The following is a 12350-nucleotide window of genomic DNA, read 5'->3' as shown; positions in this document are numbered from 1 at the left end:
CTACTACTGGTCTTCCTGGGAACGATCAAAGCGTAGTCTGTTTGAGACATACCTCCCGTATAGGAAAGTGCGCATGGTGACTGTTGTATTCAATCCCGATGCAATTTCTGTATTTCATCAACAGTCTGATAGTCCACAGATTACAGAATGCCAACAGTTGTGCAACGGAAACTACTACTGGTCTTCCAGGGAACGATAAAAGCGTAGACTGTTTGAGACATACCTCCCGTGGAGGAAAGTGCGCATGGTGACTGTTGTATTCAACCCCGATGCAATTTCTGTGTTTCATCAACACTCTGATAGTCCACAGATTACAGAATGCCAACAGTTGTGCAACGGAAACTACTACTGGTCTTTCAGGGAACGATAAAATCGTTGACTGTTTGAGAAATACTCCTGTGAAGGAAATTGCGCATGGTGATTGTTGTATTCAATCCCGATGCAATGTCTGTGTTTCATCAACACTCTGATAGTCCACAGATTACAGAATGCCTCCAGATGTGCATCGGAAACTACTAATGCTCTTCCAGGGAACGATCAAAGCGTAGACTGTTTGAGACATTACTCCCATGGAGGAAAGAGCGCATGGTGACTGTTGTATTCAATCCCGATGCATTTTCTGTGTTTCATCAACACTCTGATAGTCCACAGATTACAGAATTCATTTAGATGTGCATCTGAAACTACTACTGGTCTTCCTACGAACGATCAAAGAGTAGACTGTTCGAGACATCACTCCCATGGTGGAAAAGTGCACTTCGTGACTGTTGTATTCAATTCCGATGCAATTTCAGTGTTTCATCAACACTCTGACAGTCCACAGATTACAGAATGCCACCAGACGTGCATCGGAAACTGCTACTGGTCTTCCAGGTAACGATCAAAGCGTAGACTGTTTGAGACATTACTCCCGTGGAGGAAAGTGCGCATGGTGACTTTTGTATTCAACCTTGATAAAATTTCTGTGTTTAATCAACACTCTGATAGTCCACAGATTACAGAATTCCACCAGATGTGCATGGCAAACTACTACTGGTCTTCCAGGGAACGATCAAAGCGTACACTGTTTGAGACATTACCCCCGTGCAGGAAAGTGTGCATGGTGACTGTTGTATTCAATCCCGATGCAATTTCTGTGTTTCATCAACACTCTGATAGTCTACAGATTACAGAATGCCTCTAGATGTGCAACGGAAACTACTACTGGTCTTCCAGTAAACGATCAAAGCGTAGACTGTTTGAGACATTACTCCCATAGAGGAAAGTGCGCATGGTGTGTGTTGTATTCAATCCCGATGCAATTTCTGTGTTTCATCAACACTCTGATAGTCCACAGATTACAGATTTCCTCCAGATGTGCATCGGAAACAACTACTGGTCTTCCATTGAACGATCAAACCGTAAACTGTTTGAGACATTAATCCATGGAGGAAAGTGCGCATGGTGACTGTTGTATTCAATCCCGATGAAATTTCTGTGTTTCATCAACACTCTGATAGTCCACAGATTACAGAATGCCTCCTGATGTGCATCGGAATGTAACACTGGTCTTCCAGGGAACGATCAAAGAGTAGACTGTTTGAGACATTACTAACATGGAGGAAAGTGCGGATGGTGACGTATTCAATCCCGATGCAAGTTCTGTGTTTCATCAACACTTTGAAGTTCCACGGATTACAGAATGCCTCCAGATTTCCATCGGAAACTACTACTGGTCTTCCACAGAACGATCAAAGAGAACACTGTTTGAGACACTACTACCGTTTAGGAAAGTGCGCATGGTGACTGTTGTATTCAATCCCGATGCAATTTCTGTGTTTCATCAACACTCTGGTAGTCCACAGATTACAGAATGCCACCAGACGTGCATCGGAAACTGCTACAGGTCTTCCAAGTAACGATCAAATCGTAGACTGTTTGAGACATTACTCCCGTGGAGGAAAGTGCGCATGGTTAATGTTGTATTCAACCCCGATGCAATTTCTGTGTTTCATCAACACTCTGATAGTCCACAGGTTACAGAATGCCACCAGATGTGCATCGGAAACTACTACTGGTCTTCCAGGGTACGATCAAAGCGTAGCCTGTGTGAGACATAACTCCCGTGGAGGAAAGTGCGGATGGTGACAGTTGTATTCAATCGCGATGCAAATTTCTGTGTTTCATCAACACTCTGAGAGTCCACAAATTACTGAATGCCACCAGATGTGCATCGCAAACTACTACTGGTCTTCCAGGGAACGATCAAAGCGTAGACTGTTTGAGACATACCTCCCGTGGAGGAAAGTGCGCATGGTGACTGTTGTATTCAACCCCGATGCAATTTCTGTGTTTCATCAACACTCTGATAGTCCACAGATTACAGAATGCCAACAGTTGTGCAACGGAAACTACTACTGGTCTTTCAGGGAACGATAAAATCGTTGACTGTTTGAGAAATACTCCTGTGAAGGAAATTGCGCATGGTGATTGTTGTATTCAATCCCGATGCAATGTCTGTGTTTCATCAACACTCTGATAGTCCACAGATTACAGAATGCCTCCAGATGTGCATCGGAAACTACTAATGCTCTTCCAGGGAACGATCAAAGCGTAGACTGTTTGAGACATTACTCCCATGGAGGAAAGAGCGCATGGTGACTGTTGTATTCAATCCCGATGCATTTTCTGTGTTTCATCAACACTCTGATAGTCCACAGATTACAGAATTCATTTAGATGTGCATCTGAAACTACTACTGGTCTTCCTACGAACGATCAAAGAGTAGACTGTTCGAGACATCACTCCCATGGTGGAAAAGTGCACTTCGTGACTGTTGTATTCAATTCCGATGCAATTTCAGTGTTTCATCAACACTCTGACAGTCCACAGATTACAGAATGCCACCAGACGTGCATCGGAAACTGCTACTGGTCTTCCAGGTAACGATCAAAGCGTAGACTGTTTGAGACATTACTCCCGTGGAGGAAAGTGCGCATGGTGACTTTTGTATTCAACCTTGATAAAATTTCTGTGTTTAATCAACACTCTGATAGTCCACAGATTACAGAATTCCACCAGATGTGCATGGCAAACTACTACTGGTCTTCCAGGGAACGATCAAAGCGTACACTGTTTGAGACATTACCCCCGTGCAGGAAAGTGTGCATGGTGACTGTTGTATTCAATCCCGATGCAATTTCTGTGTTTCATCAACACTCTGATAGTCTACAGATTACAGAATGCCTCTAGATGTGCAACGGAAACTACTACTGGTCTTCCAGTAAACGATCAAAGCGTAGACTGTTTGAGACATTACTCCCATAGAGGAAAGTGCGCATGGTGTGTGTTGTATTCAATCCCGATGCAATTTCTGTGTTTCATCAACACTCTGATAGTCCACAGATTACAGATTTCCTCCAGATGTGCATCGGAAACAACTACTGGTCTTCCATTGAACGATCAAACCGTAAACTGTTTGAGACATTAATCCATGGAGGAAAGTGCGCATGGTGACTGTTGTATTCAATCCCGATGAAATTTCTGTGTTTCATCAACACTCTGATAGTCCACAGATTACAGAATGCCTCCTGATGTGCATCGGAATGTAACACTGGTCTTCCAGGGAACGATCAAAGAGTAGACTGTTTGAGACATTACTAACATGGAGGAAAGTGCGGATGGTGACGTATTCAATCCCGATGCAAGTTCTGTGTTTCATCAACACTTTGAAGTTCCACGGATTACAGAATGCCTCCAGATTTCCATCGGAAACTACTACTGGTCTTCCACAGAACGATCAAAGAGAACACTGTTTGAGACACTACTACCGTTTAGGAAAGTGCGCATGGTGACTGTTGTATTCAATCCCAATGCAATTTCTGTGTTTCATCAACACTCTGGTAGTCCACAGATTACAGAATGCCACCAGACGTGCATCGGAAACTGCTACAGGTCTTCCAAGTAACGATCAAATCGTAGACTGTTTGAGACATTACTCCCGTGGAGGAAAGTGCGCATGGTTAATGTTGTATTCAACCCCGATGCAATTTCTGTGTTTCATCAACACTCTGATAGTCCACAGGTTACAGAATGCCACCAGATGTGCATCGGAAACTACTACTGGTCTTCCAGGGTACGATCAAAGCGTAGCCTGTGTGAGACATAACTCCCGTGGAGGAAAGTGCGGATGGTGACAGTTGTATTCAATCGCGATGCAAATTTCTGTGTTTCATCAACACTCTGAGAGTCCACAAATTACTGAATGCCACCAGATGTGCATCGCAAACTACTACTGGTCTTCCAGGGAACGATCAAAGCGTAGACTGTTTGAGACATATCTCCCGTGGAGGAAAGTGCGCATGGTAATTGTTGTATTCAATCCCGATGCAATTTCTGTGTTTCATCAACACTCTGGTAGTCCACAGATTACAGAATGCCAACAGTTGTGCAACGGAAACTACTACTGGTCTTCCAGGGAACGATGAATACGTAGACTGTTTGAGACATACCTCCCGTGGAGGAAAGTGCGCATGGTGACTGTTGTAATCAATCACGATGCAATTTCCGTGTTTCATCAACACTCTGATAGTCCACAGATTACAGAATGCCAACAGTTGTGCAACGGAAACTACTACTGGTCTTCCAGGGAACGATAAAAGCGTAGACTGTTTGAGAAATACTCCTGTGGAGGAAATTGCGCATGGTGACTGTTGTATTCAATCCCGATGCAAAGTCTGTGTTTCATCAACACTCTGATAGTCCACAGATTACAGAATGCCAACAGTTGTGCAACGGAAACTACTACTGGTCTTCCAGGGAACGATAAAAGCGTAGACTGTTTGAGACATACCTCCCGTGGAGGAAAGTGCGCATGGTGACTGTTGTATTCAATCCCGATGCAATTTCTGTGTTTCATCAACACGCAGATAGTCCACAGATTACAGAATGCCACCAGATGTGCATCGGAAATTACTACTGGTCTTCCAGGGAAGGATCAAAGCGTAGACTGTTTCAGACATTACTCCAATGGAGGAAAGTGCGGATGGTGACATTTGTATTCAATCCCGATGCAAATTTCTGTGTTTCATCAACACTCTGAGAGTCCACAGATTACTGAATGACACCAGATGAGCATCGCAAACTACTACTGGTCTTCCAGGGAACGATCAAAGCGTAGACTGTTTGAGACATACCTCCCGTGGAGGAAAGTGCGCATGGTGACTGTTGTATTCAATCCCGATGCAATTTCTGTGTTTCATCAACACTCTGATAGTCCACAGATTACAGAATGCCAACAGTTGTGCAACGGAAACTACTACTGGTCTTCCAGGGAACGATAAAAGCGTAGACTGTTTGAGACATACCTCCCGTGGAGGAAAGTGCGCATGGTGACTGTTGTATTCAATCCCGATGCAATTTCTGTGTTTCATCAACACGCAGATAGTCCACAGATTACAGAATGCCAACAGTTGTGCAACGGAAACTACCACTGATCTTCCAGGGAACGATAAAAGCGTAGACTGTTTGAGAAATACTCCTGTGAAGGAAATTGCTCATGGTGACTGTTGTATTCAATCACGATGCAATGTCTGTATTTCATCAACACTCTGATAGTCCACAGATTACAGAATGCCTCCAGATGTGCATCGGAAACTACTAATGCTCTTCCAGGGAACGATCAAAGCGTAGACTGTTTGAGACATTACTCGTACGCAGGAAAGTGCGCATGGTGTCTGTTGTATTCAATCCCGATGCAATATCTGTGTTGCATCAACAGTGTGATAGTAGACAGATTACTGAATGCCACCAGATGTGCATCGCAAACTACTACTGGTCTTCCAGGGACCGATCAAAGCGTAGACTGTTTGAGACATACCTCCCGTGGAGGAAAGTGCGCATGGTGACTGTTGTATTCAATCCCGATGCAATTTCTGTGTTTCATCAACACTCTGATAGTCTACAGATTACAGAATGCCAACATTTGTGCAACGGAAACTACTACTGGTCTTCCAGGGAACGATAAAAGCGTAGACTGTTTGAGACATACCTCCTGTGGAGGAAAGTGCGCATGGTGACTGTTGTATTCAACCCCGATGCAATTTCTGTGTTTCATCAACACTCTGATAGTCCACAGATTACAGAGTGCCAACAGTTGTGCAACGGAAACTACTACTGGTCTTCCAGGGAACGATAAAATCGTAGACTGTTTGAGAAATACTCCTGTGAAGGAGATTGCTCATGGTGACTGTTGTATTCAATCCCGATGCAATGCCTGTGTTTCATCAACAATCTGATAGTCCACAGATTACAGAATGCCTCCAGATGTGCATCGGAAACTACTAATGCTCTTCCAGGGAACGATCAAAGCGTAGACTGTTTAAGACGTTACTCACATGGAGGAAAGTGCGCATGGTGTCTGTTGTATTCAATCCCGATGCAATATCTGTGTTGCATCAACAGTGTGATAGTCCACAGATTACTGAATGCCTCCAGATGTGCATCGGAAACTACTACTGGTCTTCCAGGGAACGAACAAAGCGTAGACTGTTTGAGACATTACTTCCATGGAGGAAAGTGCGCATGGTTCCTGTTGTATTCAATTCCGATGCAATTTCTGTGTTTGATCAACAGTCTGATAGTCCACAGATTACAGAATGCCTCCAGATGTGCATCGGAAACTACTACAGGTCTTCCTCGGAACGATCAAAGAGTAGACTGTTTGAGACATTACTCCCATGGAGGAAAAGTGCACATGGTGACTGTTGTATTCAATTCCGATGCAATTTCTGTGTTTCATCAACACTCTGACAGTCCATAGATTACAGAATGCCACCAGATGTGCATGGCAAACTACTACTGTTCTGCCAGAGAGCGATCAAAGAGTACAGTGTTTGAGACATTACTCCCGTGCAGGAAAGTGCGCATGGCGACTGTTGTATTCATTCCCGATGCAATTTCTGTGTTTCATCAACACTCTGATATTCCACAGACTACAGAATGCCACCAGATGTGCAACGGAAACTACTACAGGTCTTCCAGGGAACGATCAAAGCGTAGACTGTTTGAGAATTACTCCTGTGAAGGAAAGTGCGCATGGTGACTGTTCTATTCAATCCCGATGCAATTTCTGTGTTTCATCAACACTCTGATAGTCCACAGATTACAGAATGCCTCTAGATGTGCAACGGAAACTACTACTGGTCTTCCAGTAAACGATCAAAGCGTAGACTGTTTGAGACATTACTCCCATAGAGGAAAGTGCGCATGGTGACTGTTGTATTCAATCCCAATGCAATTTCAGTGTTTCATCAACACTCAGTTAGACCACAGATTTCAGAATGCCTACAGATGTGCATCGGAAACTACTTCTGGTCTTCCAGGGAACGATCAAAGCGTAGACTGTATGAGACACTACTCCCATGGAGTACAGTACGCATGGTGACTTTTGTATTCAATCCCGATGCAATTTCTGTGTTACATCAACACTCTGATAGTCCACAGATTACAGAATGCCTCCACATGTGCATCGGAAACTACTTCAGGTCTTCCAGGGAAAGATCAAAGCGTAGACTGTTTGAGACATTACTCCCATGGAGGGAAGTGGGCATGGTGACCGTTTTATTCAATCCCGATGCAATTTCTGTGTTTCATCAACACTCTGATAGTCCAAGAATTACAGATTGCCACCAGTTGTGCAACGGAAACTACCACTGGTCTGCCAGGGAACGATCAAACCGTAGACTGAGAATTACTCCCGTGAAGGAAAGTGCGCATGGTGACTGTTGTATTCAATCCCGATGCAATGTCTGTGTTTCATCAACACTCTGATAGTCCACAGATTACAGAATGCCACCAGATGTGCATCGAAAACTACTACTGGTCTTCCAGGGAACGATCAAAGCGTAGACTGTTTGAGACATTACTCCCATGGAGGAAAGTGCGGATGGTGATTGTTGTATTCTATCCCGATGCAATTTCTGTGTTTCATCAACATTCAGTTAGTCCTCAGATTTCAGAATGAATCCAGATGTGCATCGGAAATTACTTCTGGTCTTCCAGGGAGCGATCAAAGCGTAGACTGTATGAGACACTACTCCCATGGAGGAAAGTGCGCATGGTGATAGTTGTATTCAATCCCGATGCAATTTCTGTGTTTCATCAACACTCTGATAGTCCACAGATTACAGAATGCGACCAGACGTGCATCGGAAACTGCTACTGGTCTTCCAGGTAACGATCAAAGCATAGACTGTTTGAGACATTACTCCCGTGGGGGAAAGTGCGCATGGTGAATGTTGTATTCAACCACGATGCAATTTGTGTGTTTCATCAACACTCTTATAGTCCACAAGCTACCGAATGCCACCAGCTGTGCATCGCAAACTACTACTGGTCTTCCAGGGAACGATCAAAGCGTAGACTGTTTGAGACATACCTCACGTGGAGGAAAGTGCGCATGGTGCCTGTTGTACTCAATCCCGATGCAAATTCTGTGTTTCATCAACACTCTGATAGTCCACAGATTACAGAATGCCACCAGTTGTGCAACGGAAACTACTACTGGTCTTCCAGGGAACGATCAAAGCGTAGACTGTTTGAGACATTACTCACTTGGAGGAAAGTGCGCATGGTGCCTGTTGTATTCAATCCCGATGCAATTTCTGTGTTTCATCAACACTCAGTTAGTCCACAGATTTCAGAATGCCTCCAGATGTGCATCGGAAACTACTTCTGGACTTCCAGGGAACGATCAAAGCGTAGACTGTATGAGACACTACTCCCATGGAGGAAAGTGCGCATGGTGACTGTCGTATTCAATCCAGATGCAATTTCTGTGTTTCATCAACACTCTGATAGTCCACAGATTACAGAATGCCTACACATTTGCATCGAAAATTACTTCAGGTCTTCCAGGGAACGATCAAAGCGTAGACTGTTTGAGACATTACTACCATCGAGGAAAGTGCGCATCGTGACTGTTGTATTCAATCCCGATGCAATTTCTGTGTTTCATCAACACTCTGAGAGTCCACAAATTACTGAATGCCACCAGATGTGCATCGCAAACTACTACTGGTCTTCCAGGGAACGATCAAAGCGTAGACTGTTTGAGACATATCTCCCGTGGAGGAAAGTGCGCATGGTAATTGTTGTATTCAATCCCGATGCAATTTCTGTGTTTCATCAACACTCTGGTAGTCCACAGATTACAGAATGCCAACAGTTGTGCAACGGAAACTACTACTGGTCTTCCAGGGAACGATGAAAACGTAGACTGTTTGAGACATACCTCCCGTGGAGGAAAGTGCGCATGGTGACTGTTGTAATCAATCACGATGCAATTTCCGTGTTTCATCAACACTCTGATAGTCCACAGATTACAGAATGCCAACAGTTGTGCAACGGAAACTACTACTGGTCTTCCAGGGAACGATAAAAGCGTAGACTGTTTGAGAAATACTCCTGTGGAGGAAATTGCGCATGGTGACTGTTGTATTCAATCCCGATGCAAAGTCTGTGTTTCATCAACACTCTGATAGTCCACAGATTACAGAATGCCTCCAGATGTGCATCGGAAACTTCTACTGCTCTTCCAGGGAACGATCAAATCGTAGACTGTTTGAGACATTACTCACATGGAGGAAAGTGCGCATGGTGTCTGTTGTATTCAATCCCGATGCAATATCTGTGTTGCATCAACAGTGTGATAGTCCACAGATTACAGAATGCCTCCAGATGTGCATCGGAAACTACTACTGGTCTTCCAGGGAACGAACAAAGCGTAGACTGTTTGAGACATTACTCCCATGGAGGAAAGAGCGCATGGTGACTGTTGTATTCAATCCCGATGCAATTTCTGTGTTTCATCAACACTCTGATAGTCCACAGATTACAGAATGCCACCAGATGTGCATCGGAAATTACTACTGGTCTTCCAGGGAAGGATCAAAGCGTAGACTGTTTCAGACATTACTCCAATGGAGGAAAGTGCGGATGGTGACATTTGTATTCAATCCCGATGCAAATTTCTGTGTTTCATCAACACTCTGAGAGTCCACAGATTACTGAATGACACCAGATGAGCATCGCAAACTACTACTGGTCTTCCAGGGAACGATCAAAGCGTAGACTGTTTGAGACATACCTCCCGTGGAGGAAAGTGCGCATGGTGACTGTTGTATTCAATCCCGATGCAATTTCTGTGTTTCATCAACACTCTGATAGTCCACAGATTACAGAATGCCAACAGTTGTGCAACGGAAACTACTACTGGTCTTCCAGGGAACGATAAAAGCGTAGACTGTTTGAGACATACCTCCCGTGGAGGAAAGTGCGCATGGTGACTGTTGTATTCAATCCCGATGCAATTTCTGTGTTTCATCAACACGCAGATAGTCCACAGATTACAGAATGCCAACAGTTGTGCAACGGAAACTACCACTGATCTTCCAGGGAACGATAAAAGCGTAGACTGTTTGAGAAATACTCCTGTGAAGGAAATTGCTCATGGTGACTGTTGTATTCAATCACGATGCAATGTCTGTATTTCATCAACACTCTGATAGTCCACAGATTACAGAATGCCTCCAGATGTGCATCGGAAACTACTAATGCTCTTCCAGGGAACGATCAAAGCGTAGACTGTTTGAGACATTACTCACACGCAGGAAAGTGCGCATGGTGTCTGTTGTATTCAATCCCGATGCAATATCTGTGTTGCATCAACAGTGTGATAGTAGACAGATTACTGAATGCCACCAGATGTGCATCGCAAACTACTACTGGTCTTCCAGGGACCGATCAAAGCGTAGACTGTTTGAGACATACCTCCCGTGGAGGAAAGTGCGCATGGTGACTGTTGTATTCAATCCCGATGCAATTTCTGTGTTTCATCAACACTCTGATAGTCTACAGATTACAGAATGCCAACAGTTGTGCAACGGAAACTACTACTGGTCTTCCAGGGAACGATAAAAGCGTAGACTGTTTGAGACATACCTCCTGTGGAGGAAAGTGCGCATGGTGACTGTTGTATTCAACCCCGATGCAATTTCTGTGTTTCATCAACACTCTGATAGTCCACAGATTACAGAGTGCCAACAGTTGTGCAACGGAAACTACTACTGGTCTTCCAGGGAACGATAAAATCGTAGACTGTTTGAGAAATACTCCTGTGAAGGAGATTGCTCATGGTGACTGTTGTATTCAATCCCGATGCAATGCCTGTGTTTCATCAACAATCTGATAGTCCACAGATTACAGAATGCCTCCAGATGTGCATCGGAAACTACTAATGCTCTTCCAGGGAACGATCAAAGCGTAGACTGTTTAAGACGTTACTCACATGGAGGAAAGTGCGCATGGTGTCTGTTGTATTCAATCCCGATGCAATATCTGTGTTGCATCAACAGTGTGATAGTCCACAGATTACTGAATGCCTCCAGATGTGCATCGGAAACTACTACTGGTCTTCCAGGGAACGAACAAAGCGTAGACTGTTTGAGACATTACTTCCATGGAGGAAAGTGCGCATGGTTCCTGTTGTATTCAATTCCGATGCAATTTCTGTGTTTGATCAACAGTCTGATAGTCCACAGATTACAGAATGCCTCCAGATGTGCATCGGAAACTACTACAGGTCTTCCTGGGAACGATCAAAGAGTAGACTGTTTGAGACATTACTCCCATGGAGGAAAAGTGCACATGGTGACTGTTGTATTCAATTCCGATGCAATTTCTGTGTTTCATCAACACTCTGACAGTCCATAGATTACAGAATGCCACCAGATGTGCATGGCAAACTACTACTGTTCTGCCAGAGAGCGATCAAAGAGTACAGTGTTTGAGACATTACTCCCGTGCAGGAAAGTGCGCATGGCGACTGTTGTATTCATTCCCGATGCAATTTCTGTGTTTCATCAACACTCTGATAGTCCACAGACTACAGAATGCCACCAGATGTGCAACGGAAACTACTACAGGTCTTCCAGGGAACGATCAAAGCGTAGACTGTTTGAGAATTACTCCTGTGAAGGAAAGTGCGCATGGTGACTGTTGTATTCAATCCCGATGCAATTTCTGTGTTTCATCAACACTCTGATAGTCCACAGATTACAGAATGCCTCTAGATGTGCAACGGAAACTACTACTGGTCTTCCAGTAAACGATCAAAGCGTAGACTGTTTGAGACATTACTCCCATAGAGGAAAGTGCGCATGGTGACTGTTGTATTCAATCCCAATGCAATTTCAGTGTTTCATCAACACTCAGTTAGACCACAGATTTCAGAATGCCTACAGATGTGCATCGGAAACTACTTCTGGTCTTCCAGGGAACGATCAAAGCGTAGACTGTATGAGACACTACTC

This window comes from Schistocerca gregaria, chromosome 10 (genome assembly GCF_023897955.1).
Source record: "Schistocerca gregaria isolate iqSchGreg1 chromosome 10, iqSchGreg1.2, whole genome shotgun sequence".
In the NCBI taxonomy this organism is placed as follows: Eukaryota; Metazoa; Arthropoda; class Insecta; order Orthoptera; family Acrididae; genus Schistocerca; species Schistocerca gregaria.
This window is presented reverse-complemented; position numbering follows the sequence as displayed.